General features: G+C 39.3%; 1 protein-coding gene across 2 annotated transcripts in view; it reads left to right on the top strand.

Annotated features, from left to right (window-relative positions):
• bahd1 (bromo adjacent homology domain containing 1) overlaps positions 1 to 16770 on the top strand; it is a 29567-nt gene continuing 12797 nt past the window's right edge. The window contains exon 1 of one of the 2 annotated variants that reach the window (XM_054614469.1): positions 1 to 303. The gene's annotated coding sequence lies outside the window, so the exon portion shown is untranslated. Of the gene's footprint in view, positions 497 to 16770 lie in introns of both variants that reach the window. The other variant, XM_054614468.1, reaches the window with a different exon arrangement.

Raw genomic sequence — 16770 nt, 5'->3', positions numbered from 1 at the left:
TGTAAAAACACGCTGAAGTGAGCCGTAGTTTGCAGGAGGCACGCTGAAATCCTTAGCAGACCCCTCACTTCGTCTTCTTCAACCCCGGGGATTGAGCTCTAAAAGTGGAGCGTCTGGAGGTCTTTGCGCGGCTCGGAGAGGAAAGGCTCCAACACCAACTCAACATGACTGTTTTCCTCCTTCACTTGCGGGAAGCGAACACCTGACGCATCTCTCTCTCTCTCGCTGTGGAAGTGATCTCCCCTTCTTGCAATCGGGATATATATATATATTTATTTTTTTCTTCTCCAGCCTGCAAAGCGGGTAAGATCCAACAACCTTCCAACTCTTATCGCTACGCGTGCAAAACTGAAAGTGTGCGAGGCAGGACGGGCTGTGTCAGCTCTCCGGACGGATTAACAGATCCTTTCCTCTCTGGTGGTGGTCTGTAAACCCGAAAGGGGAAACTTTTGAGGATCTCTGGTGCTTCTTCTTCTTCCTCACACTTCTCGTGTCGGTGAGTAGAGACTCTGTTTTGGGACTCAGGGTCGCAGAAAATGTCAGTCGAGCAGCTTCTGTTTGAGGCAAGTTTTTGAAGCTCCACTCGGTTATAGTTCGTGTGTCTCTGGGTTTACTGTCACATTTAACGTGGTTTTTAATGGAGATCCAAGGTGTGTTTTCAGCCTGCTGGTACCACAGGAGAACGTGTGAGAGACAGGTGAAAAGGTCCTGGTGGTATTTTTACAGTTTATCTCCTTTGGATCTAGAGCTGCGTGATGAGCGGATTAATCAATTAGATTAACTGAATCCAAACATTCACTGCTTCCAGGGTTTTACAATGTGGATATTTGCTGCTTTTCTATCATAGTGAATGGAATATCTTTGGCTTTCGGTCTGTAGGCCTAACTGGGCTACATTTACTCAAATACTCCACTTAAGTACACCTTTGAGGTACTTCATCCATTTCATGCTACTAAATACTTCTACTCCACTGCTTCTCAGAGGGAAATATTGTCCATTACATGTATTTTACAGTACACTTAACAACCCAAAAGTATATCAAGTAGAGATCCTTGTCAATCAGATACAACATTAAAATGTTCTTTAATATAAGAACATATGATAATATAAAACTGTCATGGGCCATTCTGCTTCCATACTGAGTACTTTGATACTTTAAGTACATTTTGCAGATAAAACTTGTGGGGGGAGCAGACTGGAGAACACTGATTGATTTATGGCCGTTAATAGTGCCAACAGACGTTTAAACACCCAGAGTCAAAATGGGCAAAGACAAAAGGCAAGCACTGTTTAGTAGACCGAGAACAGGTGAACAGCTGTCATTTGAATGATTAGTTGGATACTGGATCCAAGTGCCACACCCTACACACTATGAACAACACAACACGGATCTATCTGAAAGTACAAAAAGTACGAACCACTGCATCCATCAAGTGTAATGAATATTTGAAAGTCATATGTGTGCTGCTGCAGTTCATGACGGATTTAATGGTGCGTTTTTGTTTCCAGTATGTGCTTATGTGTGGATGTATTGTAATTGCTGCAAAGGAATTCCCCTTGAGATCAATACAATTCTATCTTATCTTATCTAAAGTATTTGTCGACGAGTTAGATGCACAATGGCCACAGGGGAAAAAACAACCAGGACACAATGTTTGGTGGTTTTCTAGTGTCAGAATGAACCAGTCTGTCTCTCAGATTGTGAGAATGGGATCAAGGGAAGCACTAAATTGAAATTATTTAGAGATGGATCACATTCAAATACATTCCAATGTTTAAGGGAAATGTTTATTTAGAGGAGGAAGTGGTCCGAGGGGACGCAGTGGTAGCTCCTGTTTTCTTAAAAGGGACTCCCTATCTGTATGTAGATGACTTGTCATTACTTTCTTGAAGTGTGTTTCTGCTGAAGAGTTTGTGGTAGATTGTAATGCTTTTAGTGCTATTATTTCTTTTGCAAAGTGTTAAGTCTACAAAACGTGAATACAGGTTTCATGAGTGGAATACAGCTAGTTAGTAGCATCATTTATATATTTCAAACAATCAGTCAGTTCTGGAATATTACCTCAGTTATAATTGTACACCTGTTCTACGTTGACCATATTTGTCTTTATGTCTTTGTCCATTCTTACTCTGATGAATTTACAGCACTGTTGAAGTGTCAAGCTGTAAATCAATCAGTGTGCTCCGGCCCCTTTTCTCCCCCCTTTACCTCAATCAGAGAAGCAACAGATTCAGCTGAACACAATGACGTTCATAAATTGTCCGCTTGATTGAATGTTGCAGCTACTGATAGATTTAGAGTCAGAAGAGATCATAGATAAGGAGGCAGTTTGTTTAATATATTGCCTTATACAGAAACGTTTACCAGTGTTTCACTCTACGGTTCTATACAGAAGACAAACTTTCTCATACTAACTGCAATGGTGTGTCCAGAAACCCGAATCAGAGACAAATTGTAGCATAGCATGACATACTGAATACAACATTTTCAAAGAAGATGAATTTGCATGCATATATAAAATATCATCATAACCAATTGCGGATTAAAGCTTTGCTTGAACAAATTTTTTCCTCGCACCAAAAGAAAAATGGCATTTGTTTCTTTAATAGAAACCAACTTCACCATGACTTTTGGTCTAAGACACTCGATATAATGTTTAAAAGACAGATTGTCCTATCAGAAAATAAACCATACTGCTGGCAGATGCACAAAGAGCCCAGTTTCAGTTATACTTCTGTCCTTTTACTTGTAATCGAGTGTTTTCACAATGTGGTGGTGGTAGTTTTTACATAAGTATAGGATCTTAGTACTTCTTCCGTCACTGTTCGATGGACAAAACAAGCAATTTGACGTCTTCTGCTCTAGGAATATCATTTTTTCCACTTTTTCAGATATTTTATAGATTAATGATTAAGTGTTTAATCAGGGAAATTAGCATATTAAAGATTTGTGTGAGCTGCCGCCCTGTTTGGATATAAGACATTCTTATTTGTGGAAAGCTGACAACCCTCATGCTGTAATAGACGGGTGAATGGTACATGCTCTGACATGAGGGTCAGGGTTATAATGCATGACACACAAGTTGCCTAGTGAGTTCTTCGATATAATGGTGTTTGTAAAGCCTCTTGTGGACACAAAAGCCTAACAATAGGGCTTCAGTTCTGGAGGTCGTGATAGATCTGTGTCTAGTCCGTTCTCTGCAGCCTACTTTGAGCGGCCTGTCATAGCAGCATGTTGAATAGAGGTGCAGCGCCCACACGTGAGCCATAAAGCTGGATATCAATCCTGTACATAATCCCATTATTTCTGAAGAAGTGTGCTGTTGTGGACCAGAGAGAGAGAGAGAGGGAGAGAGAGAGAGGGAGGGAGAGACAGAGAGATATGAGGAGGTGGAGGAGGGGAACATGCCTGGTGTCACCCAAACACACTGTCGTCTCTGCTGTCCCAAGGGAGACAAATACATGCTCAGATACAGGCCACATGTGTTCAGAAGAACATAGCAGAGGAAACGATTTAACAGAATGGGTGTAAGCATATATCCACATTGTAAGCGTATTATTATTGTTCATATTATTGAGAGGTTCGTCTTGCTTATCAAATGCATAAACATCTATTTTAGGAAGTGAAAACAACATCCCACCCAGTGTGAACGTCTTTGTTGTTCATGAAGTTGCGTTGGAAAAGTACACTGGCACGTCCCTTTTTTCCAAAACGCTTGTCATAGTCACACTGTTGTGACACAGAAGGATGTTAAATATTATCTAACAGGAACTCAGCTCATTGGGCCTGATTCTTTTTTTCTGATGCCATTCAGTACAAGCTACCTTGGGTCTTCATTTGTAAAGAAAATAACTTTTTAACCTCTTTCTGTCAGTAGCTGATACTTTACTTCCTCCATTTTCCAGCAGCTTCAGCTGCAAGTCCTAGTACGTTACTTCATTTGGGTAAGATTTGCATGGCCATGTGGTTGCTGGGGCTTTGAGGCACCACTATAGTTGTATGGTTAATTACAACTATGGTTTTACTTTTCTAATTATGGCCATCATTCCTGTTGGAAGAATTAACATTGCACTCACCAAATTATTTGCCAAGATCATAGCCGGATTAACCTGCTGGAGTCCTAAAGGCAAAAATAAACTTCTGGGCCCAACATTCATTTTGGATTATTTAACATACAAGCACAAAACTGTAATAAAGCCTCTCCAGCTACAGACAATGGCTTTTTAAAGGGAGATCAACAGGCACTACCAAGGGCTAAAAAACTATTTTAATCTTAATGTTTTTATCTTTAGTTAATATTCTCCTTAATTGTACTTGTTTTTTTATTTTTTTACTTCGTACTGTTGGTTTCAGTTCTGAGACCAAACGTAGGGATGCATAACCGAACCTTAGAAAAGGAACCGTAGAGTTGCACCACTATTAGATAAACCTGCTAATTATTTAATGAAGTGCCAGAGACATAAAAGAGGCAATTATTTTAACATAGTGCTCCTTGACCATGAAGTAGCCTGCCGTATTTCATGTATGAGTCAGTGTTGTGTCTTCAATATAGAAATATCATCCATTACTATCTATTTGTCTATTTTTGTATTTTGGTGTTAGAACACATTGGAAATGGTTATGTTTTTCTTCTTTCTAATGTTCAGAACAAACTGAACCCAAACCATCAATAGAAACCAGACCTTGGGCTTTTTTCGTTTGTACAATTTATTTCAGTCCAAATCAGTGACCTTGGTGCTTTAAGAGTTCTGGACCTGCAGGAAAGTCATCCAATGCTCCCTGTAGGTAACTCACACTTTGTTTGATTTCTGGGAATATGGCAACTTTGCTAAAAAAGAAGATTGCTTAAAAAATAAAAATAAATTCCAGCAGATCAAGAAATGCCAACAGTCAAACTATTTAACCACCCAGGTTAGTCAATCTTATTTGTAAGATAAAATGATGACAAAACTTTCCGTTAAAAACATGCATCATTTTACAGACTGACTTCCTGGTTCAACTTTGACACACTGTATTTACTTAGTTGTGCTTGCAAAAAGGTTTCCTGCAATTTGGGATTATTACCGTAATTTATGGTGCACTCTCTTTGGGAATGACCTCTAAACAACACAGTTAAGATAATCCGACTAAACTGTTGACCTCATTACCACCTGTCTGATTGTCTGACTTTGTTGTAGCAAAGTGGTCCCAGATTTCAGCAGTAACTTTGCAATAATACAGTCTAAGTTGTCCTAACAAATAGATATGATGGGGAAAACTGTGAAAATAAGACATAAGTTGTAAACCTTTGCGGCTACCATATAATTGACAGAACTTTGTACTCGTATGTTTTATAATGCTCATGAGTTTCATAGTTGGATCTCAATCTTGTTTAGTTGTTTGAGTATTTATGTGGTTTGAATCTTGAGTGTCTCAGGATTGCAAAGCTGTGCTGTAGCCTGTGCTCCTCTAAAAGCCATTAGCCAGCCCCTCTCTCTCTTTCTCCCTCGCCTTCCCTCTCTTCCAGTCTCTCTTTTCCCTGACTCGCCCTGGCACAATGCCAGAGACACAGCTGTGAAAATTACAGGTCTGCTTCATGGAAACACAGAAGAAGAAGAGGTCGGGTTGGTGGGGAGGGAAGCAGAAAACAGAGCAAAGACCCACAGCCCGGCGTCAGCTGTCGGCCGGCCCACAGCTGCAGTGGATGTGGAGCTTTTAGAGCTGGGGTCTCGCTCGCATCTCACACACACACACTGGGATTGTTTACACGGGTGGCAGCGTGTGTGTGTAGGGGGGGGTAGTAAACCCTGTTTGGCTGAGGCCGAACAGAACAGAAGCCCTCACTGTGACTGACAAACGTCAGGCTCCTTTAGTGAAAAGCACATGGCACCGAGCGTCCTTCAGTTTGGCAGATGCTAAAAGCATGACTGAGGCCCTGGCAGGTGGGCAGGCGGGCGGCCGCCTCCTCCTCGCTCCTTCCTCCGCCGGGTTGAAAAATCCAGCGACAGGCCTGCTCTATCAGAGAGTCATTGTTCATGATGATGATGACAATCTCTCTCTCTGTCTCCATTCCCCGTGCTATCTCAATCCATCACTCTCTTGTCTTGAGCCTCCCCCTCCCTCCCCCGTCCCCCGCTGTCTCTCACACATTCTCTTAATTTTTCTTTCGCTCTTGTTCTCGCCTGCTCTCTCAGAAAGTCTTATGTCAAACTATGTATCCCTGAGGAGCTGTCAGGCTAAGAAAAGCAGGGTGAATGTGAAAAATTGCCCCTCTGATTTCTACTAAGTTTGGCTTTTCTCCCGCCCGATGAGATGTGAGGTGTGAGATTCCCTCTCCACTTTCCTCACCCCTCTCTGGTGCTTTGCTTCGAACTTTCTGAATTCGGTCTTCATCTCTCTCTCTCTCTCTCTCTCTCTCTCTCTCTCTCTCTCTCTCTCTCTCTCGCTCTCTCTCTCTGGCTCTTTTTTTTTCTTCTTCTCTTCTTCCTCTCTGCCAGTCAGGCTGTCTGGCATCTTGCCCTGTCTCTTTGAAGAGGAACAGTAGAAGCAGATAATTACACTTCCTGTCCTGTATCTGCTCTGTAGTGCTGAACTGTCATCTATATATCTGTAGGCTTACACGCTGAAGCAGAGAAATAACAGCTCACTACCCGTTCTGTTTACAGCAAACGCATTGTTTTCCAACAGTTACACATACGTAGTTGTGTCTACAAATTCAGTGATCATCTTTACAATATAAACTCTCATACTTTTGCACCATGTCTCAGCTGTTTCAAAGCATTAAACATTTGTTCTATCATTTTTATCTGTAGTTTACTATATATTTGTCAGTTTGGTTTCAGTGTTAAATTCCCACAGATTATATTTTCCTGTGTTGTCTTATTTCTAACAGAAACAATCAGTTGTTTGTGCTTTTATTTAATAAAAGTGTATAAACCCACACACCAATAAGTTGTTATCACAAAAACAAACCGCCGAGTACCCTGGTGTTGTTGCCTTCAGCCATGCATGACACAAATGCCTCTTGTTCACACACGCATTCTTTAGAAAACCTTGGTCAACATACACAGTATTCAGCTGTCGTATGACAATGACAGGCTGCTGCAGTGGTTAACAGGGATAAAGCCTCCAGAATGACTTCATTTTTTCGTTTACGTGTTTACTGCATGAGTCATCACATTGAAAACATGTTTTGCTTTCAAGTCAAGGTGCAATGAAAAATGCCATTTGAACCCTTTTAGATCATATTATCAGTGATATTGTGCACCCTTTTAACAATATATGCTCAAAAAAAATTAAAAGAATCCTTTATTCCTGTAAAACAAAATATGACGTGATCTTACTTCGGTGAGTGCCGACCAATTATCAACCAATAATATTGTGACATTCATCTATTAATCAATCATCATTTTCTTGCGATAAGGGAGGTCTTTGTGGAGCAGCATTCCTCTGTAGTTCCATATGGTGCTACATTTTAATCAGCGGGCCACTCAGATCTCTCTTGTAACAGTACACCACTCAAATATTGAGTTTCACTGGGGAATAGAGAGGTGAAGTCCCGCCCCTTTCAGTGAACCACCATTGGTACTGGGGTCAAAGGTGAGGGTCAAGGGCACTTAGTGATTTGATTTTAAACTAATTGTAAACACAACATTGACATGTCATCACCTTTTAAGTCGATTGCTTATTACATATGCAACAATTAAAGAGCAACATTAGCATTCATTTGGGGCCCAGTTTTCACTCCCTATTAGCTCTGTTTTGTTCTCCACCAGCTCCTGAGGGGGAATATCTGGCTCTTTAGCATCTAAATGCTCCACTTTGTTCACCAGCTAGTCATTAACTTTGTCTAGCTTCCATGTGGTGCTGGGCAGGTAGTGCACAGTGGGTTTTTAGAGCCTTTTGAAATGAATAAACCGAAAACAGGAAAGTTTCAAGCCAGACAGCTGAATTGAAACTTGCTATAAAGCTCCGTGAAGCTTATTTGATAGATTGATAATCTTAGAATAAAGATGATAGTGTGTAGTTTAGGTTTGTTAACAATAGCTAACATTAGCCACCATGTGCTACTTGGCATTCCAGTCCAGGTAGCGATATTTTCCCTCTATGGAGAAGGCATGTCGCCCTACTCTGCTTCTTTTAGCGTTCAGATATGACTGCTTGCTTTTGCTTTAAAGGCTCAAAGAGAAAACCTCACATTGTGGCTATTGATATTATTTACACATGTGAAAGGAACCTTCAATCCAAGAACACACCGTATATATTTTTGTAAACTTTTGTTGACGGTGCACTGACGCTGTGGCAGCTGGAGGGCGGCTGCTCTGTAGAAGAATCTGAGCTCTGACTTTTCAGGCAGGGCTAGGGGAGAAAGAGATCAATAAAGTATTACGGTGTTATTTCACTCTACCCGATGCTATCTCTCCACCTTCAGAATGAAAAATTCATCATCCTCAGTAAATATCTACTGAGATGAGTTTCTGGGGCAAGATCATGTTGAATGGGGGTACACACGGCCAAATGTAGATCAGTTGGGAGATATCTGAGGTGAAAACGCTCTGGGATGAAACAAAGGACCATGAAAATGTTAAGAAATACTGTTGAGATTAAAATCATATTACATGTCTTGTGCAAGGATTGTTAGGGGTTTGCTTTCCTGACATGAGAGATTCAAACACTCTTTATTCATCTCTGTCAAGGATCCAACGTGTCCTTTGACCTCATTTTAAGAGTCTTTCTTTGGTTTTATTCAAAAATGTCCCTGTGATCCGTCTATGGGAGTTGCAGCAACTCTTCTGACAACATCTTTTTATCTTAATTGATCACTTCCTACACATTTAGCCTACATTAATGTAGATTTGTCATGGTTTGATAATGTTTTACACCTGTCATTTCTGGTAATTGCTAGATGGAAATACTCTTTGCTAATGAGCCCAGAACTCAGTCAAATGTACAGTTTGACTTGATTCATATTTGTCTGCAAAAATTAAATTCAGGTTTTCAGGCTAAGTATTCACACTGAATGCTTGAATACACACTACTGTCAGATCAAACTCTTGAATGTGTGTTTTCTTTGGAACTTCAAAGACTCTTTCAGCTCCTGGTTATCTTTTTTGGCCCACAATTTCAAATAAATGTAATTTCTTTCAGATCTCATTTATTTTTTAGAGATTTTAACTAGCATGTTCTTTTAAGTAATCATTTAAATGTCCGTTCTATGTCTGTGTCATCACCGCCACCCAGTAGTGAGTGAGTGAGTGAGGGCCTCCTGCATGCAGGAAGCATCTAATGGTCCCGGTCGGTGTCATGCATCTCTCTCCGCAGTGTGTTACAGTTTATTGAAGTACAGGTCAGCTCTCAGCAGTCTATACTCCCTCAGCTTCCCCCGGTGCTCACGCCTCATTAACTCAACACACTCAGCTTGTTTACAGCTGTTAATTACACACTGGAAAGCTGATATTGATGAGGACAATCAGCATTTATCCCAATTAGGCTCGATTCTGACTAGATGCTAACTTGATAGCAGAGTGGCTTTCCAATCAGTTTGTTGTTGAGAGACTGAACCTGCTGTTAGGTGTGGTTTTCCTGTAACTGAGCATCCACTGAGTGAGGGCAGCAGCTGAGTTACCATCAACAACAGTGTTTGTGTATTGTGTAATAGCCCGATGTTATCTGCCTCTCCTCAAGAAGTAGGGTAATAAATGATTAGTGGCGACCCATCACTCCTCATTATTAGATTCCACGTATCATTAAGAGCAGAGGATACAGTTAATGAGACTAATTAGGAGGGATACATGCTTCTATTTTCCGCTGTCAGTAATCTGACAGTAAAAATCCCCGGAATACTCCTTTAGGGATTTATATTATGGATGCAATACTCAGAGTGGTTCTTAATGGTGTTTATGTCGATCTATAGGGACTAAATATGTTTTGCAAAAACAATACGTTTACTATGACTTTATGTTATGTATTGATCATATTTTTTGTGTATATAATAGGGCTCCAGCTAATGATTATTTGCATTATTGATTGATGTACTAGTTATTAAAATAGTCTTTCCCATCATAACTTCTCAGGGCCCAATAAGACTTATTCAGATATACCAACCATATTCAGTTTGATCTGATTGAAGACAAGAATGAAATGCTGTAACTGGTAAAAATAGCTTTTTGTACTTAAAATAATTCTAAAATGACTTATTGATTATCAATATTACTGCTGATACATTTCTACACATAGATTAATCATTTCAGCTGGTATGGTTAACTGGACATTACCTTTGAATTTAAACAGTGAGTTAATATAATGATCTTGTTGTGTTTTGTATTCCTACAGAATTTCCATGTGAATTTCAATATAGTGAGTTTAAAGTGATCTTATAGTTGTACCTTTACTATAATATTCCCATTTGATCTAGTTTTCTGGCTTGTGATCTGTGTTTGATTCATCACAGTTTATTGATTATTTCTTGTCATTTCTCCTGATTAAGAGAAGAGAATAATTGAGCCTAGTAAAGACACTTTTATTCTCTTTTGTCAATAATCTGACAATAGAAATCACTGGAACGCTTCTTTAGGGATTTATATTATGGATGGAATATTCATTAGTGAGTTGACCGTTTCTGTTACTATAGCTACGGGGTCGCAGTGTGTTTTACACACAGTGAGTTTATAGGTGTCTTAAAGTGTTTCATATGATTTCTGTAATTTTTTCAATATACAGTACCAGTCAAAAGTTTGGACACACCTTCTCATTCAATGGTTTTTCTTTATTTTTATTTTTATTTATTTCTACATTGTAGATTAATATTGAAGACATCCAAACTATGAAGGAACACATATGGAATTATGTGGTAAACAAACAAATGCTCAACAAACCAGAATATGTTTTATATTTTAGATTCTTCAAAGTAGTTGAATGAGAAGGTGTGTCCAAACTTTTGACTGGTACTGTACAGTGTAAAATTATATTTTTGTGGTACCTTAATGTATGACTATAATTATATGACCTATATTTTTCTTTCATGTGACAGTCAAGTGTCTGTGTTTTATTAGTATACATTAGTGGTGAAGTTTACTGAGTACTTATCTTCTTTATTAAGAAATATGATACAGTGAGCCTTATTCAGACAAAAAGACTTGACTGTGATCTTCATGTTTTTTGTTGCTGGAACTTGGTTTCTAGTTTTTACTGCACTTATCCTATTCGTATTAGTTTGTAGCACCTATTGTATTCGTATTAGTTTGTTGCAATTATTGTTTTCGTAGTAATTTGCCTCTGCACTATACTTTTGCTCTGGTTTATGCTTTTAGATGCTTGTTTAAGAAAGGAGATGCACTTATGACTTCTGGTGACTAGTAGTTCTCTTGAATACCTATGTTGAATACACTTCCTGTAAGTCGCTTTGGATAAAAGCGTCTGCTAAATGACTGTAATGTAATGTAATGTAATGTATAGTAACAGTTTATAGTTTCTGTTGTTGATTTTTTAACATAATGATAATTTACAGTCTTTGCTTCCACAGTGTTGGTACCATTAGTATCTATTGAGTGAGTAAACAGTCATGTTTGGCACTATTTAACAGCCCTTTAGGAACTATTTTCTTATAGTTTTAGAAAGCTGTCTGTGTATTATTACTATTGCTTATTTTTTTCTCAATTTCCACTTATTTTCCTTATGTTTTAAGATCAGTTAGTGGCAAACTTAACTATTTCTGAGACCACCACTTCTCGTTGACCTTTTTTTTTTTGAAGAGAGATGTTGGTAATTGGGACTGGAACTGGGAAGTTGGGTAATATCCCAGTGGGAATCTTTTTGCTCCAGGAAATCAAAAAAAAATAGAGCTGTTAAATGATAGGGACACATTGCAGTGGAAAAAAAATCCCCATGCATATTTTGCGTAGACATTTAAATCCCATAAAGTGTGAAAAAAAAAAAAAAAAAAAAAATCCCCCAGCCATGACTGCGGACACGGTTTAGTCCCTGCAGGAATATCACAGCAACATGCCTGTTACAGAGGGATGTCCCGGTGCAACCAATGTGAATGCAGGCAGCGCATGAATATTATCTCCAGCATGCCACTTCGGAAGTAGGTCACCGCTCACCGATTTGTTCACCATGTCTCCAGCTACTGTGGGCTGTTTGGGTCCGCCGATCGCTTCCCAGGTCGACCGCCTAGAAAACTGACCATCAGAAACAGGACGGACCGGATTATTATTATTCTATTTTTCATTTTTTCATTTTTTTTTTTCTTCTTTCTTCTTCCAGACGGGACACGCAAAAGGTAATGATCAATCGCGGGGCTGTAGATCCCCGTCACAGTTGGAGATGATAGGATCGGTGTGGGTAAGCTGCTTCTAACACCAGCTTTCTGGTGGTATTGATATTAACTAGCAGCGCCTTGAAGCCCCGGATTGATCGAGGATGTTCGGATGTTTTAGACTCGTTTCCCCGCTGAGGAGCTTTTTCCACTTCTCGTATCACAGCCTGCACTCCTGCTACGGCATGCTGTCAGATTAACACCGTCCACCACCATGGCCAACTACGAGCTCCACTAGGCGAGTCTGCCTCTTTTTTTTTTTTTTTTTTTTTTAAGCTTGATGTCAATGCATGCAATAAAGCAGCTCTTAATTGCATCGTTATAATCCATATCCAGTGAGTGGATGTGGGTGTGTTTGTAACTGCTGGTGCCTGAACCTGCATGGAGGTGAAGGGAGGTGGTGGTGGTGGTGTTGTGGTGGTGGAGGATGACTGGTGTTGGTGTTGGTGTTGGTGGAGGATTGTTGAACTGCTGATTTGCTCCAGGAAAAGTGGACTTGTGGTGATATGCACTCTAATCTAAAGCAGCACACACAGTTCTGATTCCTGAGAGCTCCTGCCTCGGGGCTTTATCCTCTCATGATGACAGCTCTACACCATGTCCGTCCTCTGAATGAGTCTGTGTGACAGCCAGGCAGCACAGCCACCTCCTCCTCTATCTCCAGATACTCTACTGTACAGTCAGTTAACACGCAGAGGGAGGGACAACATCATCGTTATGTGGGTTTTATGTGGCCATTATGCTCCATTTATTTTAATTTGCATAATGTTTAAAGAGAGGATCTTTGACATCTGTCATTTTTCAGAAGGAGATAACTGTCTTTCCATTTGATCTTCTAAATAAGTGCTTCTTAACCTGGGGGTCACACCACCAAAAGGGGGCCCCAGTATATACATTAGGGGTCACAAGATAATTAAAAGGGATAGGAAGGAAAATGCATATCTTTTATCAAAAATTACTTCATTTCATTTTTTGTTTTTCTTGGCGAATACTGGAAATGGTCAATCTGACAAGTCATAAGATCAAAAACATGTGTCATCTTCAAAACATCATATTAAGTTCCTCTTTTAATTGGAAACTCTCGATATCAACTCTCGGCCCCTCAAAATGTTGAGGTTTTCAATAACCTGTGTGTGTGCAGCTATCAGTTGTTGATTTTCTTAACAGCGACTGTGTGAAAAAGCAAGCAAATATCTGACCACAGTATTCATTTTGACCTATTGTTCTGTTTGTTGTGGTCAGTGTGGTGAAGGTTTAGTCGGGAATAATACAAATGCTCTTCTATGAGCTCCTGTTCTTCCATTGTTCATGCTTGTCTTATTTAAATGAGGCAACTTGATTTGATATCCGCAGACAGAAACTCAATGTGAGGCTCCTTCTGTCCTCTTGTTATCTGAAAATTTAATTTCTCTCTCATGGATTGCATTTCACGGTTCACCGAGTCATTCAGCAATAAGGGCAGACAGAGCTATGAGATGGTTTTGAAAATGTCCAGCCAGAGAGTTGCGTCCACTCCGAAGTCAGAGTGGGTTTGCATTTCTGGTACGAGTCCGAGTCAACTGGGTATGTTCTCACTAATGTTAAGATGAAGCAACAGATCACAGCTTACAACAGAGACAAGGTTTGTTCAGGTTTTAATGTAGAGAAAATGAGCAAACAGAATAAAAAACCCTCACACCGTCTTCTCCTTGTAATTAGAGCACTAACAAGAACCACTCTAGGTTTTTCGGTTTTCCCAACCCTTCATTAGGTGTTACATGATAGCAAGTTGTAAAAGAATAGCAGATTTGTTTCACGCTTGGTGATGAGATGAAGTTGTGTTTAATACTCGAGTGGATGAATGAGCTGCTGGTGAAATTAATCTGTTATTGTTATGCGGCGCAAAAACAGTTTTAGTAGAATTTGCATGTCATTTCGAGTCATACACTGTCGTAACTCTGTTTTTGACGCACGTTTCACGACTACAAATGGTTGAAGAATACATTTTTAATGACCATTACCAATTTTATACTGTAGGATTGAACAGGAAATGGCATATGGGCAAACAGTGTGTGGAAAAGCAACAGCAGCGGAAATTAGCTGTGTTGTATTTATTCTAAGCAAAGACAACTTGCTATAGCTATACACACACACACACACACACACACACACACACACACACACACACACACACACACACACACACACACACACACACACACACACACACACACACACACACACACACACACACACACACACACACACATATCTTGACTGCCCCTCAAGAGTCATTTTAAGCCTAGATGCTAAGTGGCTCACTTTAAAAATATTACACAAAATTATATTTAGAAAGGATTTGATGCACTTTTATTCATAGAAAGGAAGAAGAAAGAAAACATCAGTGAGGGCACGAACATAATTTACAAATGGGCATATCAGGGTCTCACATGCAATTGACTCCAGTCAGCTATTGTCGATACTACATATATAGCATATGAATGCAGATAACGCATTTTTTCACAAAAATCTAATTAAAGACCCTTGGTGATGAGATTCCCGTGCTCTCTTCCAATAAAGATTGCAAATCTCTGCACCAGTGGGTCAGAGAAAATCCAAACTGTTTCTCTTCTGTTAACTTGCATGTTTACTGTATATAATTTATGTAGTGCTGAAACAGTTAGTAGATTATTGGATTAGTTGATCAACAAAAACTTAATCGGCAACATATTAACATTTAAAATAGATTTTTAGAATCATTAAAGTCATTTCTAAAGCATTCATTTTCTAGTTTCAGCTTCTCCAGAGTATTTGTGGCTTTTCTCTGTTTAATATAACTTTGAACAGAATATCTTTGGGGAACTACAAGCCATTTGAAAAGCTCAGGGCCGTTCTCTACTAAATACATTTTTAGTCAACTAACAAACATTCAATTATTTTACAAATAAATTTGTCAATTTAAACCACAAACTTTGAAACTGAGTTTTTCCACAAAGAATCACAGAAAAATACCCCTTTAAATCCTATATTTACCAAAGATGTGTGCATAAATTGTGTAAAGTATGTATGTGTAAAAATGCTTTGAAATAAGTCATTCAGCAATCACATGCCAGACAACAAATGACAAATGTGCCCTCATAAGTAGCAGCTTGTTAAATAACCTTATTGATCTTATTTTTGTTGGGTATTAATGGAAGCTGAGATTCAGACTTAGTCATTTCTGAGAGAGTAAGTGTTCAGAAAAGCTGAATGGTTTTCTGGCTGAAGAGTCACTTAATATTAAAAAAGTCCCATGCTGACTTAGTTCTTGGAGGTCAAGTGGCATAATTGTGTTCAGGGCTGAACGATGATCCATCTCTTCATGCTGCACACAGGAGTGTCATTGCATAAAGGTCACTGACAGTTGAATCGTCAGGAGCTTTAAAGGTTTTCTCCTAGGTGAGGTGTTTTCTTTATGTTGAGAGAGAGAAGAAAGACTTGTGTGAATTGCAGAGGATCATAAAACCTGTTGGTCTTCTACTACGAAGTTGCTGGAGGTGCTTTGATGTACTCTGTAGCAGCCTGTTGACATGGAAACTGAAGAGGCTGTTGTTCGAAGCAAGTTTCCGCCGCCAGTGCTGGTGAAATAAGGATTAATTCATGAGTCATTTGATCATACTGTTTGTTTTTGTGTCTTCAAATATTAGAGAATGACTCCTAAATGTCATACCTCACAGTGATCTAAAAGAGTTCGTTGCCCCTTTTACCTTGTAGAAATTGAAAGATACACTCCCTCAATGTGAAACAGTCTTTTCATGTTTAATCTAATTACCTACTCTTTGGTAAGCCATAGTGCCATGCACAATAAGCTACAGGCTGTGGCTAAGCTTAAAAATAAATCGGTGCAGAAAAGTGAATTACGGATCCAAATTGCTTCTAAAAGCATCCATCATATCAAACATTAAATGCATCACCTAAACTGTTTCTGGGCCCTGTTTCTGTGTTTCATCATTGAGGGAGTAAAAGCTTGTTTTATTGAGCTCCTTGTTGATTGTGTGAATCATTAATGTGCTTCAACATGAGCTCATGGAGCTTAAAATGATCTTTATTGACGAAGCAGAAAGGCAATCGTTTTTTATTTATTTAGCCGCAATCCTGAATCTAAACATGCAGCAGATACAGCATAATTAAGTAATATATTATGAGATAAGTGGAAAAAGAGCAAATATTAAACTATGACAGAGCAGACAAATGGGAAAGAGGTTGGAGAACATATGGCCTCAGGCATAACATATCATGTGCTGTTATCTCCGCTCATCTTCCGTCTTGTGTGTGCAGTGTATTTGCATGTCAAGGAGAAAGGCTGTCTAAGTGGTCATATTCTCTGGGGACCTGGACAGCAAACTAAGTAGAACCGATTGTTGAATAATGCATCAAAAGATCCTGTCTGTTACATTAAGTCGCTCTTAGATTCTCTGTCTTTGTGCGGCTTCCGCTTTACAGTTAAATGTCCAAT

Source organism: Anoplopoma fimbria, chromosome 15, assembly GCF_027596085.1.
Source record: "Anoplopoma fimbria isolate UVic2021 breed Golden Eagle Sablefish chromosome 15, Afim_UVic_2022, whole genome shotgun sequence".
NCBI lineage: Eukaryota > Metazoa > Chordata > Actinopteri > Perciformes > Anoplopomatidae > Anoplopoma > Anoplopoma fimbria.
Note: the sequence above shows the minus strand (reverse complement) of the source record. Positions and strands in the feature narration are given on the sequence as shown.